General features: G+C 45.0%; 1 non-coding gene across 1 annotated transcript; it reads right to left on the bottom strand.

Annotated features, from left to right (window-relative positions):
- Positions 1-3,210: 3,210 nt before the first annotated feature.
- Trnat-agu (transfer RNA threonine (anticodon AGU)) lies at positions 3,211-3,282 on the bottom strand. Its single transcript has one exon. It is a non-coding gene; the product is annotated as a tRNA-Thr (tRNA).
- Positions 3,283-13,859: the final 10,577 nt, after the last annotated feature.

Below are 13,859 nucleotides of genomic sequence, written 5' to 3'. Positions count from 1 at the left end.
TTGGAACAGCAAGTTCCCTTGCCGGTCTAGGAATGGTAGAACGATGGGTTCGATGACGGTTTGGATGTACCGTGCACTATTCAGTGTCCCCTCGACGATCACCAGTGGTGTACGGCCAGTGTAGGAGATCGCTCCCCACACCATGACGCCGGGTGTTGGCCCTGTGTGCCTCGGTCGTATGCAGTCCTGATTGTGGCGCTCACCTGCACGGCGCCAAACACGCATACGACCATCATTGGCACCAAGGCAGAAGCGACTCTCATCGCTGAAGACGACACGTCTCCATTCGTCCCTCCACTCACGCCTGTCGCGATACCACTGGAGGCGGGCTGCACGATGTTGGGGCGTGAGCGGAAGACGGCCTAACGGTGTGCGGGACCGTAGCCCAGCTTCATGGAGACGGTTGCGAATGGTCCTCGCCGATACCCCAGGAGCAACAGTGTCCCTAATTTGCTGGGAAGTGGCGGTGCGGTCCCCTACGGCACTGCGTAGGATCCTACGGTCTTGGCGTGCATCCGTGCGTCGCTGCGGTCCGGTCCCAGGTCGACGGGCACGTGCACCTTCCGCCGACCACTGGCGACAACATCGATGTACTGTGGAGACCTCACGCCCCACGTGTTGAGCAATTCGGCGGTACGTCCACCCGGCCTCCCGCATGCCCACTATACGTCCTCGCTCAAAGTCCGTCAACTGCACATACGGTTCACGTCCACGCTGTCGCGGCATGCTACCAGTGTTAAAGACTGCGATGGAGCTCCGTATGCCACGGCAAACTGGCTGACACTGACGGCGGCGGTGCACAAATGCTGCGCAGCTAGCGCCATTCGACGGCCAACACCGCGGTTCCTGGTGTGTCCGCTGTGCCGTGCGTGTGATCATTGCTTGTACAGCCCTCTCGCAGTGTCCGGAGCAAGTATGTGGGTCTGACACACCGGTGTCAATGTGTTCTTTTTTCCATTTCCAGGAGTGTATTAACAAGAAGCAGATCATATATTTGTGCAGTGATGCCTCGTCCAGATTGAAGTATTGCTTTTGCTGTACATGGTATTCCGTGTTTGAACAATATTCCCGTTCCACATTCATTGCCTATGTTTAAGATCGCCTCATATCCGTACACATCCGCTATTTTAGTCGTAACTACCTCTTGTAACATCGCTATGTCAATGTCAGCGGCATATAAGTAGTCCTTCACAGATTGTAACTTTACTTCCGAAACTATTCTGTTTACATTGAGCGTAGCGATTTTATACGCCTGCGTCATTCGGTAGTCCAACTAAGCGCATTCAGTGTCGTCAGACCATGCTGTCCCCGTATCAGGTCCACAGCGGTCAACAGTGTCCATTGGTTCTTCAATTGGAGGGGCGAGGGTTGGGGATGTCTGGTTTTCCGATGTCTGCCACGCCTTGCTTTCCGCTTCGATCTGTTTTAAGAATTTTTTTGGTACGGGAGAGTTTTTTTCCAGTTCTTGAATCTCTTCAGGGCTCTGTTTTCGTGTTTGCCGTTTAGGTTTCACCGGCTGCTGTCTGATGTTGTCTTCCTCAGCATGCGTCACATCTTCTAAACGGGTGGTGTTTCGAGCCAAATTGTCGACCGTGCTCTTGATGGATGATGGTGTCAATAGAGAAACCGGTTCACTATGAGATTGCTCATTCCGGGATGGTTTTTGCATGTCATTCTCAACGGCGGAGGATTCGGAGAATTTGCTGTGGCTCCCAATATCTTTCGGTGTCTGTTGTGTTGAAACCGTTACAGCTGTCACGATTTCCGTAGGTTCGGGTGGTCTAGCTTCTGTTGTGTCAGTAGTGGCAGTCGGGGCTTCTTCTCGGGGTGCATGGTTCTCCGTGTTCACATCAGGGCTTGGGGTCAGGACGGCCGCGGGCAGCCGTGGCGTAAGTCGCTGGCAGCGCAGTCTTAGCGGCGGTCGCGGCGCCTCGCCAGCCAGCAGCTGCGCCACTCGCCGCTGTAAACACTCAGCGCGGACGTGGCCGGGAGAGTTGCACGCCGCGCACGTCCTCGGCTGCCCGTCGTATATAACAATGCCTCGGTATCCACATACGCTGATGTATGACGGTACATGCTTGTGCAAATCGACCTTTAATTGTCTCACTCCGTTGAGAACTTGGAATTTGCGTGCGTTGGACCACCGTTCGGCAACATTGCTGAGAACTTTACCGTACGGCGCTATCACTGCGTTTATTTGTTCCGCCGGTACTTCGAATGGTAGTTCGAATATCCTGATAGTTCGTATTCCAAACCCTGCATGTGGTACGGTGACTTCGCCCACGTTCCCATCGCAATGATTAAACTTCATAATTCCTCAGCAAGACTCAACTATTTTGTCACATAAGTTAGCATTCCTCAATTTTACAAATACAACGCTGCTCACTATCGAAAGATGCATTCCAATGACATCCTCCGAATCAACTTTCACTTCGTATTCCAACCAATCTTCGATTTCGTGTAATTTAGGTCGGGCGAAATTACGATCAAACGAGAATTTCAAAGTATCTTGTCTGTTCAAGTGGGCCATCACGAATTCATGTTTCAAATTTCAATATGCGTAGACTTTCTGCAACGATGCAAGAAGCACTGCGACTTACCACGCTGAAGCACAGCAGATCGCGGCGCACGAAACTCAGCACACGTCCGCACAGCACGGCTGACGCGGCGAGACTGTATCCACTAGGCCACACGGTCACTGGCGCAATAGACTTCCCCACACACACCTCATTTTCGCCATTTGTACACTTGGCAGAATGAATTTCCCATCTTTGACGCAGTTCTCCATCTCAAATTTCAGTACTAAAACTACGACGCTACTTCTTGCTGTGTGCCATCGCAAGTTTCATTCAAGCCCTTAAGACGCTGATCAAACAAGAGGTTGCAAATCAGCTTCAGTCGCTTAGTGCCATCTCAGTCGCTTGCGGAAGGTACCTCACCCTATGTGATACAAAGCGCCGACGACGACGACGATAATCGCGAGGGTCTTTATCAGGGGTAGAAAATACATCACAAGAACTAAGTATTTCACGTCGGCATTCCCCCGAGACTGCCAAAAGCAGCAGTTTCTGGTTCCCACTTTAATAGCACCATTCACACTATTCATTTGCGAGAGCATTTCTTAAATACCGCACCCATTCGTAATTTTTTTTATCCTTGACCGCTTTTTTCGAAAGGGCCACGGTGGGAGGGGCTGTTACAAAATTCATTTGCCTCCTGTGAGGATCGAACTCACGACCTCTGGTTTACTACACCAGCGCTCTGCCACTGAGCTAACGAGGCGCCTCCTAGCGCGCTTTTCGGGTACTTTGTTCTTACAGACTAGTGAATCGGAGCCCTTCAGCTCGAAACGCACCGCATCAGCGACCATTATTTGCATTTCGTTAGCACAGCTGCTGCTTTCCTACACATCTCACACGATATCGATGTACAAATTAAATTCCAAAACAAATTTATTTCATTTCAGAGTTACTTTCAGCTTCAAATACCGTTCCTCTGATATTCATCCGAAGCTAGGCATCGTCGTAGCCCGTTACGTTCATCACGCAAGGCTCACGAGAGGGGCGCATGTTGGATCCGCGTAGACACAAAATTTTGAGCCGCCCAGGGTGGGGCTCGAACCCACGACCCTGAGATTAAGAGTCTCATGCTCTACCGACTTTTTTTTATAAAATCTTTATTAAAAAAAACAATGTTACACATTGCAAATACATACTAAGTTATACATACATGAAGTTATTTAAACAAAACGGTTTGATCATTTCAATTGCGCTGACATTAAGGAAAGACAACAGAAGATTGTGTTACTGACTAAATCACCAGAAAGAATTAAATTAAACATAAGTACTTGAGAAAGGCGGAATGGAGATATATAATAAAGTTGACTAGCTTTCCAACTACACTTTCTGGACATTAATTGAATCTAGTATTTGAAGTGATCAGATCTATATAATCAGTCTTTCACTGCAAAAATGAACAGGGCAATGTGCCAGCCATTGAATATTACATTTATCGGATAGAATCTTATGGTTTTAACCAATCGATAAGGAGATTTCTATAAAAACTGTCTATTTCCAAATTTCTAGTATAAGCCAATAATGCACCTTTCATGTATTGTGTTTGGCACTATTAGACACACAATCTCAATGTCACATAAGTACTATACATTAGCTTATAAATTTCAAAAAACTACTCTCTGAAGTAGAGAAAGCACACATCATAAATATACTGTAAAATCTTAAATAGTATCCTTAAGGTAACTACAATACATCACTGTCAACACAGTCTTCTTTTTTATATTAACCAATGCCCATTCTTTCAAATACAATTTTTAGCATATTACCGAACTTTTTCTTGTGATTCGAATAGCTTCTAATTTTGTGGAACTCACACAGCATGTGTACCTTGAACTCTATGATGCTATCGGATCCTAATTTGGTAAGGACGTAGTTAACAAAATTGCCCAGCAACCAGTACACAGGGTTATTTTTTGCTTCTGGGAAATAGCGTGCTTCAGGCCTGTGTATCAATGACAGCGATATATACTCAGGGGACGTTCTTGTAATCAGAGCTATTTGCTCCCGGATCCACTTCCAACTATTCATGTGACCACTGCAAGTATATCGATGAATTACTGTGTCAACTAGATGGCATTGTTGACATAAATTTGTTTCACAGAGTCCGATTGCGTGCAGTCGTTCATTGGTGCTATGTTGTTAACTGTCTTGTACCATGACGTTTTTATATTAGACGTGAGCACATTAGAACTAATGTTTTTCCAAATCTCAGTCCACTCAATGTTTGGAAACTGTCGTTCTATTTTGTTTCTTCCTTCGCTTTTCTTTCGTTCCCGCATTATGGCTCTCGATGTTAAGTGTCGGGACTGCCTGAGTACGACACTGACATAACTAAACTCAACATAGAAAATCTTCAAGTGCTGCAAGCGACTGTTGACATTCTGCACGTCAATCGGGGGAAGCAGGCTTGGAGGTTTAATGATCTCGAAAAGTTGGCTGGTTATGCTTTCTCGCGAGTCTCTTATTAAATTAACTTGCCTTTTGATAAAAAGAGCAGAAGCTTTATCCGTTATATCAGTTAATCCTAGTCCACCATTTTTAGGATCTAAAGTGGCTACTTTAGCAGGTACTCTGAACACTTCACCTCTCCACAAAAAGTTTGTGATTTTGGACATTATTCTCCTCGGTATCATTCTCGGTATTGGAAACAGCTGGGCAGTATAATAAGCCTTAGCAAGGATGCATGAGTTGATATACTGTGTTCTTTGAACTTGGTTCATATATCGAGTTAAATTCTCTACAATGGCTCCTTGCACTTTATCTGCTGCAACTTTCCAATTTAAAGCCGTCATTTTCATAGGGAAAGCTGTCAGGGTGATCCCAAGTGTTTTATGTTGTCGGACTAATTTTGCCCACTCGACGTTGATATTATCAAAACCTCTGAGATTTAACATCTTACTTTTTTTCCGTTTGCATTGGCTCCAGATGCTCTACAGTACGAATCAATCACTGTTGCTAGCGTGGTTACCTCGTCATTATTCCTTATAATGACCCCTATATCGTCAGCATAGGCTCTTATAACTGTTTTGTTTCCTGATAATGTTAAGCCTTTTAATGTAGCATGGACATGTCGGAGGAAAGGTTCCAGCGAAATTGCGAAGAGCGACATGGACAGAGGACTTCCTTGAGGAACACCTCGTTGTATTTGCATCGGCATGGATTGTTGACAATTCACCGCTATTTTAGCATTTATTCCAGTTGCTATGTTCTTAATCAACTGTATAACCCTATCGTTGAAACCTATTTTCTTCAATGGCTGTAGAAGATATTCATGGTTTACTACATCGAACGCCTTATAAAAATCTAAAAACAGTGAAGCACACTTTATGTTTGTTACAGAAGTTATTGCAATGATATCCCTGAATTCCGCTAGATTTTGAAAAATGGTTCTGCCTTGCGCACAGTTCTGATGTTGACTAATAATTTTATCTGTAAGGCATGAAATTCTCTTGTTTATTATTCTAGCTATTAATTTATAATCAGAATTCAGCAGTGAAATTGGACGAAAATCATTTAAATCATTGTTTCCATTATTTTTTGGCACCAGAACAATTTTACTCTCCTTAAACTCAGCCGGAATCATTTTACCCTGAATAACCTCATTTACAATGTCCGTGATTTTCGCACCTACTATTGGCCAGTAACGGATGTAAAACTCTGCTGGCAGACCATCCGGTCCTGGTGATTTTTTTGGTGGTGAGGCGCACAGAGTCTCATACACGTCTTCTTCACTGACAACCTCGAGAAAATTTTCGTTGTCATCTTCTGTCAGCTGTGGGGCTAGGATGTCAAGGAATTCTTCCAAGGAAGCATCACTACTTTGATGTACAGAATAAAGCTCGCAATAATAGCGATAAATCTCGTCCATGATATCCTGCTGGGTTCTGAGAATCGTACCGTGTTTTGTTCGAATTTCTTCAATAAAAGTCCTTCTCCCGTTTTTCGTATGCTTCACTAAATGATATAGGGAAGTAGTTTCATCTGCTGACACCGAATTTGCCTTCGATTTTATTTTCAACCCTTCCATTTGACTTCTCTTGATATTAAGTAACTTGGCATTGACTTTTTTTATGTCTGCTATCCGAAGTGAGGAACCTGCTGAGACTTGATCATATAGATCTCTCAAAACGGAATAGTAATACTCTATAGTGTATTTCATTTCCCTTGCGCTCTGGGCACTGTATTGAATAAGAACTTTCCTCAACTTTGGCTTTGCCATTTTAACCCACCAGTCAATAGCAGTGGCATATCTACTACGGGCTCGCAGGCATATTGCCCATGTTTCTTTAATCAGATCTTCTAAATCATGATTTACTAACAAGGAAGCGTTCAAATTCCACTGATTCTTGAATCGGCGAACCGGCTGTCTTGTTAGATTTATGCAAGCCAAGACACTTGAATGGTGTGAAAAGTACGTAGGAATGGTTTCTACTTTTGTCACGGAAGTTACAAGATTTTTAGAAATATATAGTCTATCAATCCTGCTACGTGATGTTGCCGTGACATAAGTGAACTCAACAGTGGAGGGGTATTTGATTTCCCATATATCCTTTAATTCTAAACCAGTAACTAATTGTTTTAGCTCACTTGAGAAATTAAAATTAGGTAACTGATCTTTTCGATTTAAAACACAATTAAAATCATCTCCAAGTAATAACTGTCTTGGTGATTTCCTTAACAAGTATATCAAGTCATCTTTGAAGAAACGTGCCCTGTCAGCTCGATGAGAACTTCCTGAAGGGGCGTACAAGTTGATGATAGTCACATCATAGATATTTAGTCCTATTCCCCTTCCGGATTCCAGTCGTTCCACCTCGCTTACTGTAATCCCTTCCCTTACCAAAATAGCTGTTCCAACACTTGTTTCGGGAGACACATTTTTGTAACTGACAAAACCGGGAATTACCAAATCCGAAATTAGAACTTCTTGTAACAGGGCAATATCAGTCGCGGATTCGTACAAAAATTCCTTAAGGGCCGATAATTTCAAACCGGTCGTGATTTTATTTATGTTTATAGTGGTGACAGAATAAGATTGCGTCATTGTGCTGTCACTATGTAGTTGTTTTGTTGAACTAATGTAGTTTACTGTGGTTCAGGGTTCAGTTAAGCTGTAACAGTTTTCTCCGAAGGCTGAACATGGAATAACACTTCAATCAGTTTATTTGTTACTGTCCCGTTTTTTTCTACTTCTGATGTTGTCTCTTGTACCGCGAGCAGACTGATTTCCTGGTAAACTTTCTGATTTTTCCTCCAGTGATTCGTGTACGACCGTTTCGGACTGAACATTCTTTGGGCTTGGGTCGCCCCTACTGGATTTTCCCTTCCCTTGGTTACGAGCTACATTCTCATTTGGTTGCGTCGGTATTTTACTTCGCGGCTTATCTGGAGCAGCAGCAGACGCTTTAGCAATTTCGGTTGCCGGCGCCTGCCCTGAGGTGTTGACCGTAATTTCAGTTTGGCCACCACTTCCTCGTTCTTTATTAATTTCACTCACTTTCTGATCGAGGGAAACAAATGGAGACTGCAGTTTTGCATCCTCTGCCTGAATTTGTTTATCAACAGATAGATTCTGATCTTTGCAAACGGCTACTGCACCTGTTGTTTCTTGCAAATTAATGCTGCTTACACCCCCTTCATTTTCTGGTACCGTATGTGAATTATCTTTCTGTTCATTAGTTTCCATTCGCATTTTGCCTTCAGGTTCCTCTGCCTTCTCATCGCACTGTTTTTGCTTGCGAAGTGAGGGAGTGGGACAAGACAGCTCGTCCTCTGAACAACTATCAGTTATCTCCAGAGGTCGTTTTTTCGGTTGCATTTCAGTTTCACGAGTAGTGGCAACGGGGTTTCCTTTTGTTGTTAACGGGGGAAATTGACTGTTATCGTGATGGGAGACATCAGCTTGTCCCGCTGCGTTAACATCCTCAACCAGTTGTTCCGGGCTATTCTTTGCTAACAGATCATTTAAGGTAAGCTTCTGACGCTGTCTCAAATTACTTTTAAGCACAACAGTTCGCCGCGGACATTCCTGTCTGAAGTGGCCGGTTTCGTTACATATATGACATGTAGCTTCCTGACCTGTATAAAAAATTTGTGCCTTATACCCACAAACAGTTATGTGAGACGGAATATTCGTCTTAACGTCCATCTCTACACAGCGGACCCCGTTAAAACACTGCAGTTTAAAGCGAGGCGACCATCTTTCATTTGCAATTGATTTAACGTCTCCGTAGTTTAAAAGAGCTTCCTTAATCTTATCATTTTCAATTTCAATGGGGAGATTCAAGACACGAACGGTTTTGTAATGAATGTCCGCTCTATAGATGGAAACCTTACTTTTATAACCATTTCTATGCACAAAATCTACTTCATAGCCCCACTTTCTTAACACTTTATCAACAGTCGAAGCACTGATTAACTTGACAAAAACACAGTATTTTTCCTGATCCAGTTGCCAGGTATGAACGGTTTCAGAATTGAGACCAATTACCTCTGTAATCCAGTCATCTATTTCCAGGGATGTCGGCTGAACAGGACGGGATTCTTTGTCAAAAGCAAATACCAGAGTATTCTTCCTGAGGTTTGTAGCCATGGTTAATCCAGCGAAGCAATTTCGGTTAAACAACCGAAATTCCAAGTAGCAGCAGCAAGACCAGAAAGAGCGATCAGATCACAAGGAACAGGAACGAACACGGAGATTAACGGACGGACGGCACTCGGCGAAGCACAAGTACAGCGATGTAAACACTGAAGTGCAGCGCAACAGTTAACAGCGGCCACTCGCGAGCGCGGCTGAAACGGAACTAGGCTCGAACCCATGACCCTGAGATTAAAGAGTCTCATGCTCTACCGACTGAGGTAGCCGGGCTGCACACAACGCGTTACGAGCCATACAATACTGATTTGACCTGCGACCATCTATTGAAGCAGCTTGTTTGGCAATACTCGCCGCCCGAAGCTGTTTGTTGTCAATGACAGTCCCGGGCTGCTGTGTTTGTATACCGTCGCGGAGTTGTTGACATTCGTGTTGCTCTGAGGCCAGGGCCGGAGCGGCTGCCACGTGTTGTGTACCGTCCGCGCCTGGAGACATTGTTTGTATACCATCACGGCGAGCCTCGATGTGTGTACTTCCAGCAGACACGTGAGCCACACCTACTTGTTGACCTTCCTGAGTGTGCTGTTGCGGAAGTTCTGAAACATTAGCCTGTGGTAACTGAACGGCATCTACGGAAGTATCGGCGCTTGAAATTGCGGTAGAAGAATCGTCCACAATCGCTGCACCGGGTAGAACTTTTGCGTCCGAAGCGGTTCCCTGTACGTCCGGTTCCGCGGTCTCGTGCGCACTGAATGTGTCATCATCAGAGTCACGGCTGTCACAAGTTCGACGCCTCTTATTAGTCGTGGCATCGACTTTCGCCGATGGCTTAGCACCATTATCTCTCCTAACCAGAACCAGAAACCCTTCAGGGCGAATTTCTTGTAGCTGCTCCAAAGGTACGTCAGAACTAGGGACCTCACGCTCTGTCATAGGGTTATCCGCCACTACATCAGCTAACGTAAGCCTTTCTCGCTGCTGTAGCGAATTCTTTAGCACAAACATTTGCCTGGGACAGTCCTGACGCAAGTGACCACTCTCATTACAGATATGGCATGTGGGAGTTTGGCCACTGTAAGTAACGTGAGCCCTATAGTCACAAACGGTAATATGGGAGGGTATATTCTACTTTATATGCATTTATACAGATCGGACGCCACTGTAACATTGTAACCTGTGCTGGTTCGATCACCGTTCGTTTCGAATCTGCTTGATATTCCCGAATTTGGACAGAACCTCCTTCAGATAACAATTTTCTACTTCAGGGGTAAGTTAAAGATACGCACATTGGTATACTCTACATCGGCATTAGAAATGAGCACAGTACTTACAGACTCGTCGCGGTGCCGTGCCGAAAAACAGCTCTCCCTCCGTGTTTCGTCAAATAGGCTGTGTGCACTTGATCAGAGGTAATCCCAATAACATCCACAATCCAATCATGTATTTCCAAAGAACTAGGCTACACAAAGCGGGTAGACTTGTCGAAATCAAAACGGAGTGTACACTTTCGCGGAAATAACCTGGACATTGCAAACTATAGCAAGTGGTTGAACCGCTAGAATAACACAAGAACGAAAATCAAACTCTAGATCAATATACACTAAATCAGAACACTTCACGGTCAAAGAGAAAGTTAAGTAGTTATCACGACTTGTGAACACTTGTCGGAGCGGAGCACTTAATACGTCCGGTCAGCTCGGTGTCTCATGCGCGGCTAGCTAAAGAGGCGCTGCCTAGCGGAAGTTTTGCGTACTTCGTCCTGGTGTCTCATGCGCGACTAGCTAAAGAGGCGCTGCCTAGCGGAAGTTTTGCGTACTTCGTCCTTACGGTCGTCTGGATCGTCAGGCTTCAACTGACAACACTTCATATTACCGACTAAGATTTGCAGCTATGGCGCACCATTACTGCTTGGCTACACATCTGACACGTAACCGATGTGCTCTCCAACCAACAACACTTGTATTTTAGAACATGTCTTTCACAGATATCTACGAAATCACTTTCACCTTCAAATACAGTTTCCTTGTCACTGATGGAGATCAAGGCAAAGTTTTAAGTTGCTATGTCCATTACGTCTTAAACTCGCCGTTGGCAGTGGAACTTCTGCAGCGGAAGAAAGCAGAGTAGGTTCGGTAGTTGAGGCTACCGGTGCTAAACCGAATTATGTGTTCCTTATTGCGCTGTGGGTCTATTGTCCGTCTCATGGCTCATAGGTGCGGAAGATGATGAGAAATCAGGCATGATCCGACCAAGTTGTGCCAGTGCAGAGCTGGTTCAAATGGCTCTGAGCACAATGGGACTGAACTGCTGAGGTCAGCAGTCGGGACAGATCGTTTGTTGTGCGCCGGCAGACGCAGGCTCAGAGATTGTTTGTTGCAGTTGCGCCCCGCCCCGCCCCGCCCCGCCGGTGACGACAAGGGGGGTGCGCCCGCCTTACTACCCTCAGGCCGGCTAAGGTAATGTCGCCTACGAGGACATTTCGCACGGAGGTGTTCCACGGAATTCCAAACGGAGCACGTACGGGGCTGCCCCTCATAGGACACAAGTGCTTTAAATCCCCTTACAGGACGGCACAAGGGATTGAAGGACGGTTCGCACTAGCCTGAACCCGTTGTCCACATTAAAGAAAGTAAGGTTCGTCGAGCGTTCGGATGCCACAGTGTAAACAGTACCAAAGCCGGAGAGCGAATCCCTGATACTCTTGCCGGCCAGAGTGGCCGTGCGGTTCTAGGCGCTACAGTCTGGAGCCGAGCGACCGCTACGGTCGCAGGTTCGAATCCTGCCTCGGGAATGGGTGTGTGTGATGTCCTTAGATTAGTTAGGTTTAATTAGTTCTAAGTTCTAGGCGACTGATGACCTCAGAAGTTAAGTCGCATAGTGCTCAGAGCCATTTGAACCATTTGAACCTGATACTCTTTTCGTCCATTTCAAACGGTAGCTTATAGATTCGAGTGTTGTGGAAACCAGAGCAGCAGAACATATCGTGACAGTACTGCCCACACCTCCTGCCCAAGTGTAACTTGCAGTCCCATTCGTGCTGCTCAGAACTCTTCTGCAAACTTCATCGTTCCGCAACTTGACACTAAAAGCATTACTGAGAAAATAGTAAGCGATTCCGATAACTTCCTCACCACTGAGACCGAGATCTTCACGCAAAAAGCAGTCAAAAGCATAAATTCTTGTCCACGTGAGTCAAAACTAAAAGTACTACTTCACGGTCGATTTAAAACTAAAAATGATACTTCACGGTTGATTTACGGAAGTGCGAATCCATCTTCACGCCTAAATATAAATAATCGCGCGAAGGTAGAGAATGCCCGCAGCAAACAGCGAGCGCCCCGGCGGCAGAGCCGCGACTCGAACCATTAGGCCACACGATCATTTTCACAGAACGTTCCCTCGTAAACATTACATTTTCAGCATTCGTACACCTCAGAAAATATGTTTCCCATCATTTCCGCAATACTCCATCTTTATACCCATGCTGTTTCCAATCCACACGTTACATTCAAGACCTTATAACACTGACGAAACAGTGTTTCCAAATCAGCACCAAACATTTAGCGCCTTCTCAATCGGGTGCCTTCCTTTAATAACACCATTCGAACTATTCACATTCGACGGTATTTAAGAATACCACTCCCATCGATAATTTTGCTTAGCCTTGCCGCTTTTTTCGAAAGGGCCACGGTAGGTAGTGCTGTTACAAAATGCATTTGCCTTCTATAAGGATCAAACTCACGGATTCAGGATTACTAGACCTGCGCTCTGCCACTGAGCTAATGAGGCGCCTCCTAGCACAACTGAGCTAGGCGGGCATCGCGAGCATCCAACCGACGAATTATACGTCACACCTAACTGCTGGGACCTGCGATCACTTATGGAAGATCCCCATGGCTACAATTTCTTTCCTACTGCCAAAAATGAGCTTCAGTTCTATTTCATGAAAAATGTCTCTGAGAGGTGTAAAATCTACTTGAGCAGCTACGTGGCTACCAGCACCGTTATTCAACACACATACCCGATTGCACTCGCGTGGCAGTCGAGTAGCAATCAGTTCCTGTCTGGGATGAGCTAGTTACACCGAAAACTCTCGCTGACTGCTTTGTGCCGAAAATTTTGCTACAAAATCCGTTTGACTTGCCTGTGTGTCAGGTGCAAGCCGGTTTATAACCTGGAAACGGACCGCGGCAATTTCCAAGTGGTTTTGCAGTGCTCAAACACAACAATAAAACGGTATGCCCTTTACACGACCGTGACAGGATTCGAACCTGCAATATTATGAACCGAAGTCCGACGCCTCATCCATTTTCTTTTTTCTTTCTTTCCTTTGGGTACCGCTTTTTTTCTTTTTTCTCGATCACAGGAAATATAATGAAACGAAGAAAAAATAAGAAAGTAAACTGTTTGATGGTGGTCTTCTTTATGAGTTTACCTCGACGGGGTAGACTTAGTACTTCAAGATGTCAAGTGACAGCTTTCTAGGAAAAGTAAAGTTTCAAACTTGAGATAAGAAAACACTGAAAACCCTTTAAAACGATATATAACGAAACCACCTTTTCTTGTGAAGAAAAAAACGGGATTAAAAAATTTCTTCATTAGTTGGAAAAGAAATAATAAAACGAAAACTTGTTTTATTATTGCAGACGCACTACTTGTCATTTGTGCCCTCTACGGCTTTTTAATGA

The sequence above is a fragment of the Schistocerca cancellata genome, unplaced genomic scaffold, assembly GCF_023864275.1.
Source record: "Schistocerca cancellata isolate TAMUIC-IGC-003103 unplaced genomic scaffold, iqSchCanc2.1 HiC_scaffold_1111, whole genome shotgun sequence".
NCBI lineage: Eukaryota > Metazoa > Arthropoda > Insecta > Orthoptera > Acrididae > Schistocerca > Schistocerca cancellata.
Note: the sequence above shows the minus strand (reverse complement) of the source record. Positions and strands in the feature narration are given on the sequence as shown.